The sequence below is a fragment of the Larus michahellis genome, chromosome 23 (genome assembly GCF_964199755.1).
Source record: "Larus michahellis chromosome 23, bLarMic1.1, whole genome shotgun sequence".
Lineage (NCBI taxonomy): Eukaryota > Metazoa > Chordata > Aves > Charadriiformes > Laridae > Larus > Larus michahellis.
In genome coordinates this window covers 2,104,498-2,118,189 of record NC_133918.1, presented here as the reverse complement: position 1 = coordinate 2,118,189, position 13,692 = coordinate 2,104,498, and the positions used below count along the sequence as shown (strand labels likewise).

The 13,692-nt window shown below is 60.2% G+C and overlaps 1 protein-coding gene across 4 annotated transcripts in view; it reads left to right on the top strand.

Moving 5' to 3' along the window:
* The window catches only part of LINGO3 (leucine rich repeat and Ig domain containing 3), a 29,687-nt gene that overhangs the window by 11,833 nt on the left and 4,162 nt on the right, over window positions 1-13,692 (top strand). For 3 of the 4 annotated variants that reach the window (XM_074565947.1, XM_074565945.1, XM_074565948.1), the window contains exon 2: window positions 866-969. The exons of the other annotated variant lie outside the window; for it this stretch is intronic. The gene's annotated coding sequence lies outside the window, so the exon portion shown is untranslated. The remainder of the gene's footprint in view (window positions 1-865; window positions 970-13,692) is intronic. 4 annotated transcript variants of the gene reach the window in all.

The following is a 13,692-nucleotide window of genomic DNA, read 5'->3' as shown; positions in this document are numbered from 1 at the left end:
AAGCCTCTCTCAGCCGGAATTAACCTCCCTGGCTGCTTCTGCTGCCTCCGAGCAGCTCGGCCGGGCAGGAGCAGGGGACAGAGAGGGGTCGGGGTCCTGAGCAGCAGCCAGAGCTGCCGTCGAGCTGTAACAGCAGCATCTCTGCCCAGTTGTAGCTGGGCAGGACCTGAGTCTGGGACCATTTGTGGTCTGTTAACCAGGAGGAGCTGCGTTTCCCCCCAGAAGGAGCTATGGAGTTATTTAAATTCCTTCTTTCCTTTTACAGGCAAATTAAACTTGATCCAAGGAGCTCAAAACGCTTTAGCAAAACCGTAGCAAGTCATTTGTCGTGTCCTGTGTCCCCTGCAGCAGCCATCAGGGCTGGGAGCGCATCCCTTGACCCCGCAAAGTGCCCATGGGGAGGGATTGCAGGGGTGCGGGGTCCAGCCAGCAGCATTTCTGCTTCCTAGTTCGGGTGGAATCTCCCAAAAGGAGAGGACTCCTGGAGAGCTGGCCGTGGGCACCCGCTGGGTGGGTGCCATCTCCTCCTGAAATCCCCACCTGTGATTGCCGGGGAGCGTTGCTGCGGCTCCCCTTTCTCCACCTCAGAACTGGCCACGGCGGTGCCGGGCTCACACGCTCCCTGGCTCGTAAGAGGATCCTTCAGGGTATGAAGTGCTATATAATTTTATATATACATATATAACTAGGCAAGCTGCAATGGTCAGGTCACACATCGGGCTGGAGCAACACTAAGGGTGCTTCTCCTTTCCGGGAGGTGCCTGTGTGCCGTGTCCTTGGGTGCTGGGGGCATTTATTTGGGATTTCTGTGCTGGACGCTGTGGAAAGGTGATTTTCAGTCATCTCCTTGTGCTGTTTTGTTCAGAGGAGCCGAGGCTGGCTGTGCCGGACACTTTGCCGATTAAATATCCCCGGTCTCAGATGCCACGGCAGACCCAGATGTCGGTGCGGCCCTGGACCTGCAGAACGGTGAGCGCTCCCGGGGCTCGAGCGGGGCAAGTTCGGCGCGGGGGGGTCAGCATCATCCCTGCCCTCACACTCCATGGGGTTTGTGCACTGGGACTCTTGAAATCCGCTCATTTTTAGCTCATGGCCATCCCTGCTTGGCGGCATCAGCTCCCTCCTGCTCCCCACCCTCCTTTTTGCAGCATGGAGCACTCGGTCCCAGCGAGCCGGAGATTTATCCCACATAACTGAGAAAATCTCCTGCCCGTTGCCTTGACCCCAAAACGTGCAAGAAGTAACTCAAGCGGGGACGTGACGCAAAGTTTAGGGGTTCTGGTACCCGCTCCGAGGTTGCTGGCAGAGAGCAGCGGGGACCCCAGTCTCGGCCGCGCCGGGACGCGTGCGCAGCATCGGTTTGCAGAGCGACGATTCGGGGTTCAGACAGGGCTTTGGGGGTCCACCAGCTCTGTCCTGGGAGAGGAGCTATCGAGATGCCGGACGGGGAGTGAAGCGATACGGACCTGCCGTCCCCTTCCCCTCCCGCCACGGGGATTTCTGGCTTTTGGGAGCCTCTCTGGGGCTGCGCGTGGCAGAGGAGATGCTCCCCTGGTCCCGCAGCCGCAGCTGACGCCCCGAAGCCGTAGAGCTGGGGACCGACGCCAGCGTGTCTTGCTCCAAATGTCACCGCTCGCTGCCATCTCCAGCCTGGAGGAGATGTGGGGGTGGCGCAGCTGGACCCCCCCGAGACCCATTTGGGTCCCTCCGAAATCCCAGCGGCGAGGCTGGGAGGGATCTGGGATCTGCTCTCCGTAGGGCTCGGGCAGGGCTGGGACAAGTCCCCTGTCCCTTCTTAAGGGTTTATTATGGGGGGGGGTGTTTGGTCTCACTCCTGCCAGGCAGAACCAGGTTTAGATTGCAATTGTCAAGCGTTATTTCACCCCGTAATGGCATTTTGCTTTCTTTGCTCACTGCTCCCGTGATCATAATTGGGACGGCAATAAAATTTCCAATGCAGCAGCTGTAGACAGGTCTTAAAAAATGCATTCCGCCCGGGAATGATGCTGAGCAGAGCTGAAAGGTGGAGGGAAGGCTGTTGCTCTGCACTCCCCTTGCCTGGGATTCCCGCTCCGGGCAGGGTTTCCAGCAGATTGGGGGCTCCATATCGGCACCTCTCACCCCTCTGCCCCCCGCCCCGAGAGGTTTCCTCGCAGAGTATGAGCTCGTTTTCCTGCAGAAAGCCGAGGAGTCCTGCCGGGACGGGGTTGTTTTCCATCCATGGCTGCCTCTGCCGCCCTGGCCTCGGTGCAGACATCTGTCCGTCAGTCTGGCTCGTCCGTCTGTTCCTCCTGCCCACGAGTCCGGTCGAATTAAAGCCGCCGGAATGATGCCTCGCCCTCCCGAGGTGCGGTGCCCGTGGGCTGGCAGCAGCCAGCCCTGGGGCTCCAGGCTCCTTCTCCGGAGGGAAGCCAGGCTCGCCAGCATGCCGGGGACCCCTGCACCCCCCACCGTGGGTGAAGGCACCCCGTGGGGCCAAGCCCTCAGGAACAGGGTCCTTTCTGAGGATCGGGTCTGGAAACGTCTGTCATTTTATCCGGGAGCCTCGGCGAGGTGGCCGGGACTGCTTTGACTTCATTTTGTGCCGCGCCTGGCGCCGTGGTGGCACCCGCCGCCGTTCAGGTGAAGGATTAAGATTGGGCTTTGCCACCAAAGCTCCGGCACCGGCAGCTAGAGGCATCCATCACAGCGTGATTTATGGGCCGGGTCAGTGTCACCAAGATGCTGAGCTTAATGAACGACCTGCTGTAACGAGGGCTGGTGCGCTCGACCAGGTGGACAAACGAGGTCGTTCGCTGGGGCAAAGCCTGCGGGGAAGCGGCTGGAGCTCGGCAGCTGCGAGGTCCTGGGCCAGCTCTGCCGGGTGCCGGTGGCCAGACCCGGGGGGGGGGCTCCATGTGTGCCAGCCCGAGCCTCCGCACGCCCCCGAGCAGCGTCATCAATCAGCTTTCTGAAAGGTGGCTAATTACAGCGTATGCTTTTCTGTTACGATTATTAATCATCCTGCTTCTGTACTCCATTTATTACGGAGCTGCCTGGGTTAGAGGAGCGAAGGCGGCGCGGGGTCCCTTCATGTGACGAGGTGGCACGGTCTCCCCGCTGCTTGGGAGCCCCTCTGGGTGATGTGTCTGCGGGACATGGGTGCTCCCAGCGTGGGGGGACAGCGTGGGGTGTCACCGCCACCAGCCCCAGCGCCGCTTGTGCTCTGCCCGGGGATGTCCCGCTTGGCCGGGCTCCAGCGAGGTCCCTCCATCCCCTTCTAGGTGGCTCTGGCCACGTGTGGCACAATGGCATCGGTGCTCTCCTCCGGCGAGGTTTTGCGCCCGGGGTGCTGCTCCCAGGCTGCGTTTCGGCAGCGTTTGGTGCAGGAGGTGAATGATGAGCTCGGAAAGCGGCCGCGGTCCCCGGGAGGCAGGAGCGGGAAGCAGCTGCAGGAGAAGGAGATAATTCCCCTTCTCTCATTTAATGATCTTTTTATTTGTGTCGCCGTGGGGGCAGGAGCCCTTGCCGGGAGCATCGCCCTGTTTTCCAAGATGCTCTGCTTGTAGCCAGGATACGTGCGTGCCTGACTGTCACGTCCGTGACGGCCGGGGCTGTTACGGGCTTGTGTTTTGTAAATCTCTCGGCAACGTTGTGGCATGGGCTTTCAAACCGACAGATGCCAGGAGGACATTTTCCGGGGGCTCGGGTTCCCCGTCCCCACTCCGGGTGCTGGGCCGGGAAGAAATGGGAGCACAGGCAAACCGGGGTTCGGATGAGGTGGCTTTGGTCCAGGCGGGGGAGCTCTGCAATGCCCAGAGCCCCTGGGCTCTGTCCTGCCCTTTGGTGGGAGAGGAGGAAGGTGGTTTTACAGGGGGAGTCTCTGAGACCCGGCTGCCCCCGGGCTCATTGCTGGGTGCTCTCCCAGCGGGGTGGGTGCTCAGGGACAAGGACACCACGGGGGATGTGGCCAGCAGCTGGTCCCCGTGACAGACAATGATGGCAAAACATCGGAGGAAGTCCTGGGGACACAGGCTGTCAGCCTGCGCTTGTCTTCCAGACCCTCGTCATCCGCATCATACGGATCCAGAGGAGGCCACGAAGACGATCCGAGGGCTGGAGCCCCTCTGCTGGGAGGACAGGCTGAGAGAGCTGGGGGGGTTCAGCCTGGAGAAGAGAAGGCTCCGGGGAGACCTTCCAGCCCCTGCCAGTCCCTAAAGGGGCTCCGGGAAAGCTGGGGAGGGACTCTGGAGCAGGGAGGGGAGCCATGGGACGAGGGGGAACAGTTTAAACTAGAGCAGGGCAAGTTTAGATCAGACATTAGGAAGAAGTTCTTTACACTGAGGGTGGTGAGACACTGGCCCAGGTTGCCCAGGGAGGGAGTGGAGGCCCCATCCCTGGAGACATTCAAGGCCAGGCTGGATGAGGCTCTGAGCAACCTGATGTAGTTGAAGATGTCGTTGCTCACTGCAGGGGTTGGACTAGGTGGCCTTTAGAGGTCCCTTCTGACCCAACACATTCTATGATTCTATTTGATGATCCTGCTCAGGATGTTAACGGGCTTTTCTGCTAATTAAAACTTCCCACTGCGCAGCAGGAACTTGCTGGGAATCCTCAAAAAATGGCCCATCCGGGGACCACTGCCATTGGCTAAAGCCGGGTTCAACGGGAGTGTTTCTGCCGGGCGCCGGTGGAACGGTTCACTGGCAACAAGGAGTTTTTGGGCACAGTTGAAGATGGGGAGTCAAAGCTCAGCCCGAGCTCCCGAGTGGCCCAGCAGGTGCTGGAGTTGTTGAGATCCGGGTCAGGTTTGCTCTCAGCCAACATTTCCCAGCTCAGATTCGGATCTGGCTGGAGGAAAAGGTGGTTCGGTGCAACTGCTTGGGTCAAAATAAGAGTATAGCACCCACTTGTCCTGCTCCCCCTTCCCAAACGCTCGGTTTAGAGGAGTTATTCACCTTGGTAGAGAAATAAAGATGCTCGTGGAATATTAAATACCTCCCCAAAGCCCCTGTTGCTGATGAGCGGCTTCTGTGCCTCCTTCCTGAGTACACGCGGTGACCTTTTGGAAATGTTGTACGTTGTGGTCGTATCTAAATGTCTTCTCTCCGGGGAGCATCTCGTGGAGATAGAGATTCAGACATGATGTCTATCAAGAAGAGAAGCAGATTGCGGCCAATCTGTGGCTGCCTGCGCAGTATTGCCTGGGCCACGTGCTCAAGGATCATAAGGTTGTCTCTAAAAATAAGCGGTGGCTTCTTTCGAGTTGTCTCCTCGGCGTCTCAGCTCATCAGGGAATCCTTGTTTCTGGGTTTTTCGCAGCATTTGCGAGGGCTGGGAGTTTCCACGTGGGAAGAAAGCAGAGAGTCCTGTGGTTGTTGAGGGCTCGGCTAGGACTCGGGATGGGATCATGGGGTGGGAAGACGGCTCCATGAAGACGTCAGTCATGGCGCTTGCTGGGTGGGAAGGGTAAATCCTGCCTCCGCTGAAAGCTCACGCGGTCTTGGAGCTCCAGCATGGTCTCGGCTGTCCCCGAGACCTGGGGCTGCTGAGCAGGGGCAGACGCGTGAGATGCAGCAGCTGCCGCTCACCAAAATAACTCCCTTCTGTAGAGGGTTTTCATGCTTCTGAAGCAGCCCCTTGAAGTCACGCCTGGGGACATTTGCTGCCGGGACCCGGCGGGAGCCTGTCTCCTCGCGCAGGCGTCTCTCCTTTCACGCTTTCTCTTCTCATTTCTGCAAGTCGTCAGGAAATCTGCTTCTCTTTGAGCAGCCGCGAGAGGGACACGAGGGTGACTCGGGAGCACGGCCACCACGGGTCCCAGCCCTGTGGCTGTTGGGTGCAGTCGCTCGGCCACCCAGGGACCCCTGGCCACCAGGTCTTGCAGGCACGAGCCACCACGGTGAGAGGGGACCTGCCGGGTGTCCCCCTGCCACCGGGGCTGCCCTGCTGTTCAGTTCTCCCCTCGGCTGCTCCGGCCCTGCCTTCCTGCTCACCCTGGCCCCGCTTTGCTGGGAAACGAACTGACCCAGAAACGGAAAAACGTGCTCTGTGCGTGCCCGGAGTGGCAGAGAATTTGTTTCCCAGCCAGACCCTGATGGGATTAGGAATAACTCTCTGCTAGATAATTCTCCATTAGGGCTGGTGATTGATTTTCTTCCTTCCGACCCCCCAGCTCTCTCCTCCTCTCCCTGTTTCAGCTGGATTACTCTCATGCTTGGTTTGCTAATTGCCTGACCACTAGAGCCTCGTCAGAGCAAGGCACGGGGACATCGCTGGCCTCCTCTGACCTTCCGAGTTTTCTGCCTCTCTGTTTATGCCTCAGCTCTGATTTAATCTCCTCCACTCCCCAGCATAAGCTGGGTTGTTTCTGCTCCCCTAAGCAGAGGGAGGAACCTGCTGGTGTCACCCCTGGAGCCAGGGAAGGTCCTGGGGATGTCCCTTCGGCTCCTCCCCGGCACCTCCGTCCTCCCAAACCCGCTGGTTTTGCAGACTCGAGGCAATGGGTGAAATAAAGCCGCAGGAGCCAAGGGTTTATTTTGGGGTGGTGGCACAAGAAACCCCGGAGATGCTGAGCGGCACAGGTCACCTTCGGTCCTCGTTTCAGTGTCCCCAGAAATGTCCCTGGAAACTAATGCTCTGCTGGAGCAAAGCCACCCGCAGCAGAGGCTGGAAAAACACGGTTCAAATCCCTGACTCTTCCTTCAGGCGTGGAAGTTTGCTCTGTGACCTCTGAAAAATGCCTAAAAGTCCCCCCCCAGGGACCCACGTCAGCCCGTGGGTGCCGCAGGTCGAAGTGGGCAGCATCACCAGCGAGAGCTGAGCACAAAGCAGAATTCCCGGGGGTCCTGTTTTTCTCCCTTTGCAGCCCAAAAAGCATATGGGGGGGACTTTTTTTTTTTTTGCTGCTGCTGTTCGGTGTTGGGAGGTGTAATCAAGGGCTTGGGGTTTTCTAGCTGGGAGGAAGGAGCTGACGTCTGGACGGGCTTTGGCACGGGATGGGGAAGCTGGGCTCAGTTTCTGGTCCAGAGGAGCTCTGTCCCGCGGCTCTGGCTCCGGGCTTCCCCGGGGACCTGGGCCAAGGCTCCCAGCCCGGGGATGGAGCCCGGGGACGGGGCTCAGCCTGGCACCCGCCTGCGGGAGGTGTTGGCATCTGCGTTCAGGGTGTCCGTCCTCCGCTCTGAGCCCGTGCCACCAGCTCTGGGTGCTTCGAGCCCCAGACAAGCCATCGAGCCTGCTTGATTCCCCTTCCTGGTGATTGAGATTTCGGCTAGTTGGTACCTCCCCCAGTTGGACTGGGGAGCGCATGGAGCTCGCGCTGATGGAGGGTCTGGCACTGAGCAATCAATCCTGGCAGGCTGGAAATGAGCCCATGGAAATATTGCTCTGCTTTACCAGGGGATGCTCGGCCCTTCCATCCGCCTCCCAAATCCAGCCCAAGCCCTAAGTGGGGCACTGATGCCTGCGAGGGTGCTGGCACGGCCCCCGGCGAGCGCGGAGGTGCCACCGTCTGCACGGCGGAGCCGTGGTTGGCGCTGCCTTCGCTGCCACTGGCACAGAGCCCGGCACAGGCTGGGAGCGAGGGCGGCTGTGGGCAGGCAGCTGGGACACGTCGCGTCGGAGCGGGGCTGGAGGAGGCCCCGGAGATGCCGGGAGGGCTGGAGCCCCTCTGCTGGGAGGACAGGCTGAGAGAGCTGGGGGGGTTCAGCCTGGAGAAGAGAAGGCACCGGGGAGACCTTCCAGCCCCTTCCAGTCCCTAAAGGGGCTCCAGGAAAGCTGGGGAGGGACTCTGGAGCAGGGAGGGGAGCCATGGGACGAGGGAGAAGGGTTTCAAACTGAAGGAGGTAGATTTAGATTGGATCTCAGGCAGAAATTGTTTGCTGTGAGGGGGGTGAGCCCCTGGCCCAGGTTGCCCAGAGAAGCTGTGGCTGCCCCGTCCCTGGAGGGGTTCAAGGCCAGGTTGGCCGGGGCTTGGAGCAACCTGGGCTGGTGGGAGGTGGCACTGGGTGGGCTTTAAGGTCCCTTCCAACCCCAACCAGTCTGTGATTCTGTGATTAGCTGCCAGGGCAAGGCTGGCTGCCAGCTCTCAGACGGGCAGCAGCAAACAGGCATCACTCGGGGTGTTTCCAGCAGCGTTTGGCCGCCATGGGTGTTTGTAGGAGCCCTCTCCTGTTTTGTGCCAGGTTTGGGACGTGCTGGAACTGACATAAGTCTCTGCCACCTCCCTGTCACCTGTGTGTCGGGGTGTTTGTATTATTCCCCCTATTGGTGTTTAGAAGATGAAGATCCCAGCGTCGCTTTCTGCTCCCTCCCTACCTGGGGGTCTTCGCCCTTCCCTGTGATCCCCTGCATCCCCTGGAAAGGTGGAGCAGCTTCCCGTATCCTGAGCACAGAACCTCCCCTGGATGCTCCTGGCATCCCCGGGCAGAGCCCGGGAAGGAGGGGTAACATGAGCTTGGCCTCGAGCAGCATCTCGAGGCGTTCTGGAAGGAGAAGGTCTCAGCAGGACCATTGCGCATCCTGCAAGTCAATGGAAGACTAAAACAAGACGTTGCTTTGACTGAAGTATTTGTACTTGCGCGATGTCAAAACAGGAGAACCTAGAAATGTCAGCCTTGGCTTGTTTTCCCACCTTTATTCAGAAAAAAAGGGAGAAGTGGCAGCTGAGGAGCAATTGCTCTTGGAGGAGCTGACGGTGCCGAGCGTGTGCCACCAAAGCAGGAGCCATTTGAAGGGGGTGGAGGAGACTTTGCCACCTCCTTTTCTCTAAGAATTGGTGCAAGGGAGTGAAACCCCCCCCGCAAGCCAGGTCAGCCGACGGCTGAGCATCCAAGAGCCGGATGGTCGGAGAACGCCGGTTCCTCCGCTCCGATCTCTGCCTGCTGGGACTCACCGTGCTGCCGGTGGCTGGGACAAAACGGGCTTGGTGGCCACAGGTCCTGGTGGGGAGGGAGGGAGGGAAGGAGGGGTCTGCTCTCAGCGGGGCTCAGACGTGGCCAAAGGTGGTCTGCTCTGCTTCCCCCCGCCATGCCGCAGCCCCGCAGCCGCCGGCTTTCCGGGCTCCATTCTCCAGCCCTGCGTGCAGCAGGCGTGTTATTTTTAAAAATAAACTAAATGCGAAGAAGAGCCTCTATCTAGGCCTTCAACTGGAGTCTTAATTGGCCTCGCTCCCCAGGGACCAGGCGAGCCCCCGAGAAGGCCGCGCTGTCGCAGTAATGAGCTATTAATAAACGGCGCTGCTCGGCTCTGTGCTCGGCTCTGCCAGGGCCGGATGGGGAATGCAGGGGTCTGGTTGTCACTGTAGGGGACACGGGGTCTCCACAGCTGGGGTGGCTTCTGCAGGATGTCCTGGAGCCAGCAGAGACCTGCAGAGGCACAGCCAACCTTGGCCACCTCGGCTCCTTGCTCCGGAGCTCCTATCCACCTGGATTTGCTGGGAGGGAGCTCATCCAGCACCCATTAATCATGGAATGGAGGGGTCGGAAGGGCCCTCTGGAGATCATCTCCTCCAAACCCCGGCCAGAGCAGGGTCACCCACAGCAGGTGGCACAGGAACGCGTCCAGGTGGGGTTGGGATGTCTCCAGAGACAGAGACTCCCCCACCTCTCTGGGCAGCCTGTGCCAGGGCTCTGCCACCCTCACAGCAAAGAAGTTCCTCCTCGTCTTGAGATGGAGCTTCCCATGGTCAAGTTTGTGCCCGTTACCCCTTGTCCTGTCACTGGGCACCACTGAGAAGAGCCTGGCCCCATCCTCCTGACATCCCCCCTTTAGATATTGCTGAGCATTGATGAGATCCCCTCTCAGTCTGCTCTTCTCCAGCTGAACAGCCCCAGGGCTCTCAGCCTTTCCTCAGCACAGAGGTGCTCCAGGCCCCTGGGCATCTCCGTAGCCTCCGCTGTCCCCTCTCCAGCAGCTCCCTGTCCTTCTGGAACTGGGGAGCCCAGAACTGGACCCAGCGCTCCAGGTGTGGCCTCCCCAGGGCAGAGCAGAGGGGGAGGATGACCTCCCTCCACCTGCTGCCACGCTCTTCTTGATGCCCCCCAGGAGACCATTGGCCTTCTTGGCCGCCAGGGCCCATTGCTGGCTCATGGGCATCCTGTTGTCCCCCAGGACTCCCAGGTCCCTCTCTGCAGAGCTGCTCTACAGCGGGTCAACCCCAACCTGTCCTGGTGTGGGGGATTATTCCTCCCGAGGTGCAGGACCCTACGCTTGCCCTTGTTGAACCCCCCCTCCGTGGGGTTTGCTGGGGGTTTCAGGGCTGTGCCCGGCTCCCCCGTGGCACCCATGGGGCAGCCGATGCTCTGCTCCGGCTGCGGGGTGGGGGAAGGAGAGCCTGGGGCTGCGGCTCCCGCTCCCCGGCTGCCGGGTAAAACAACGCCAGCGGGTTCATACCTTTGCTTAGAGGATCAGGTGGCCAAAGTAGTAACTGAAAGTGGGGTAGGGTTACCCCGGGCTCATTCATAATGAACACGGCAAGAAGCCAGCGTGGCCATGGGCAGGGGAGGGGAAGGGGGTGGATCCCCCCCCCAACCCCTGAGGGGCACGCGGTGGCGGGCACAGGATACAGCAAGGCATGGGAGACCATTAGCCTGGCCGAGGTGCCTGCGTGTATTTATTTAGCGTAGAGACACTACATAAAATAAGCGTCACAATAAATGGGAAGGGTTTTTTTTTTTCCTGTGGGTTTGTAGGTCATGCCTGGGCGCATCCTTCCCATCCAGCCCCACGGCAGAGAAGCAGCAGAGCCTTTGGAACCAGGGGAACCGAGTGAGGCCATCCCCTCCCTCGCCCTGGAGCTGGCTCGGGTTCCCGAGGCCACCAGCCAGGCAGAGCCATTGCAAAATGGCTCTTGGCACGGCTGTGAGCAGAGGCTGCCAAGCAGCTCCAGCCGCATCCCCGATCCGGTGCCCTGGTGGCGTTTGGGGACCCCAGGTACCAGGACAGGTTGAGGCTGACCTGCTGGAGAGCAGCTCTGTGGAAAGACATCTGGGAGTCCTGGTGGGCAACAGGGTGACCATGAGCCAGAGATGGGCCCTTGTGGCCAAGAAGGCCAGTGGCATCCTGGGGGGCATCAAGAAGAGCGTGGGCAGCAGGTGGAGGGAGGTCATCCTCCCCCTCTGCTCTGCCCTGGGGAAGCCACAGCTGGAGCGCTGGGTCCAGTTCTGGGCTCCCCGGTTCCAGAAGGGCAGGGAACTGCTGGAGAGGGGACAGCAAAGGGCTGCCAAGATGCTGAGGGGGCTGGAACACCTCTCTGATGAGGAAAGGCTGAGGGATTTGGGGCTCTTCAGGCTGGAAAAAAGACGGCTGAGGGGGGACCTTATCAACGCTTATAAATACTGAAAGGGGGGGGTGTCAGGAGGATGGGGCCAGGCTCTTCTCAGTGGTGCCCGGGGACAGGACAAGGGGTAACGGGCACAAACTTGACCATGGGAAGTTCCATCCACACCCCCAGCTCCCTCATCTCTGCCCTGCCACCAGCTCACACCTGCTCCGTCCCACCGATGGTGCACACACAGATGTAGGGCACCATGAGCACGAGCGCCCTGGGATAACGGGGGACACAGACACCCCCCCCCGCCCCCCAGGGCAGTGTAAGTGCAAACAGATGCAGCCAGAGGCCTTGCAAACTTGTGACACAGGTGGGATGGCACATCCCCTCAGCTCCCCGTGCGGCTGCAGCGAGGTCTCATGCAGCGGCACAAACCCTTCCCAGGCCCAGGGCTCAGCGAGGTCCTGCAGGACAGGGGATGCTTGGTGCCGCAAGTAGCGACCGGTCCCCCCGTCCCCGTCCCCCGCGTCGCCCTCTCGGAGCGGAGATTAAGGCGTCCGTGGGCACAATCTTGGCGGATGAGGGATTAACACCGACCCTGCGCGGCGCGGTGCCCTCCTTTCCAGGGATTAGCACCTCACCGCCGCTTTCCCTGTTCTCTGCTTCCCCTTCCCTGCTCCCTGTCACCTTCTGTGCCCCAGACCTGCCGGGCTGCCACCGCGCCTGGACACGCGCCTCCCTGTGCCACTGCAAACTCCTCAGCTGCCTTTCCATAACGAAGCACCGTCATTAACCTAATTAAGTGGCAGAGCTGCTCGGTCAGGGTGCTGCAGGGTGTTTCTGGGCCCTGCGAGGGAATGTAGACAATGTGGGGGGTACTGAGAGCAGAATCAGATGCTCCAGCCACCCCTGAGGAGGTGCAGTGAGTGGGCCAGGTCTCAGACCCATGCTGGCAGTGAAAGGCCCAAAGAGAAAATATCCCAAATCACAGAATCACAGAGTGGTTCGGGTTGGAAGGGACCTTAAAGACCATCTCATTCCCCGCCTCAGCCTTGGGCAGGGACACCTCCCACCAGCCCAGGTTGCTCCAAGCCCCGTCCAACCTGGCCTTGAACCCCTCCAGGGATGGGGCAGCCACAGCTTCTCTGGGCAAAATGAGCCAATTGATGTGACCCAAAGTGGTTCAACATCTCCTGGGGTTGGAGCCTCACCCCTCCCCGTCCCCGAAGCAGCGCGGGGACGAGAGCCTGGGCAGAGCATCACCACCCACGTCACAGCAGGATGCCCACCAAAGCAATGCGGGGAGTCCAACCTGGCATGGGGAGATGCTCACCATGGCCCAGCAGCCCCCTCCTTCTTCTCTTCCTCTTCATCCTCTTCCACCTCCGACTCCTCAGCCTCCTTGCTGCCAGGATTTATTTGCTTTGTGCCTTCCCAGGTGTCTCCTGGCCGCTGCACCTCATGGGCAGGAGCAAGAGCATCCCTTTCCCCATCTGCTCGCTATCGGCAGCGTTTATCCACGCTCCGGCTGCTCTCGCCGTGCCAGCCCTGCTTCTCATGGCGAAACCTGCCTCTCTATGGGACATCTCCATTCGCACAGACTCGCATCCCGGACTTCACGCTTTTCCAAATTTTCAACGCCCCAGCACGGCCAGACCGATGGGTTGGAGGGGCACCAACCCCTCCAGCGCGGGAGGCCAAGTCCCATCCCCCCCGCCCAGCACTTGGACAAACTGGTGTGCGGTACCCGAGGGGCAGCCAGGCGGCTTCAGCCCTTCTGCCTTCGGGAAAGCCGAAGCCGTGGCTCCAGGGAGTGCTGGATATCGCTTCAAGGGTTATTTTGCCCAAGCCCCCCCACGCACACTCCCTTCTGTCCCTCTGGGCTTGTTGGGGTCCCCAAAAGCGGCAGTTGGAGCCCAGCAGGATGTGGGGACAGGAGGAGGTGATGTCTGTGGCTGCTCAAGCCCATCGTGCCATCGCTGCACGTTCGAGCCCATCTCGGTGCCACCGCACGTCTGTTCAGCCTGGAGAAGAGGAGGCTGAGGGAGACCTTCTCGCTCTCTACAGCTCCCCGAAAGGAGGGGGTAGCCGGGGGGGGTCGGTCTCTTCTCCCAAGGAACAGGCGATGGGACAAGAGGAAACAGCCTCAAGCTGCCCCAGGGGAGGTTTAGGATGGATATTACGAGAACTTTTTACAGACGGGGTTACCAAACATTGGGACAGGCTGCCCAGGGCAGTGGTTGAGGCACCATCGAAAGGCGGGCAGACGTGGTGCTGAGGAGCATGGCTTAGTGGTGGGTTTTGTCAGTGTCGGGTTGATGGTTTGGACTCGATGATCTGAAAGGTCCCTTCCAACCTAGGCGATTCTGTGACTCTGTGTGGGCCTGCAGCCTTGTCTCCTCTCGCAAATCTCGCTCCCTGCCTCAGTTTCCCTGCTCTCCTAA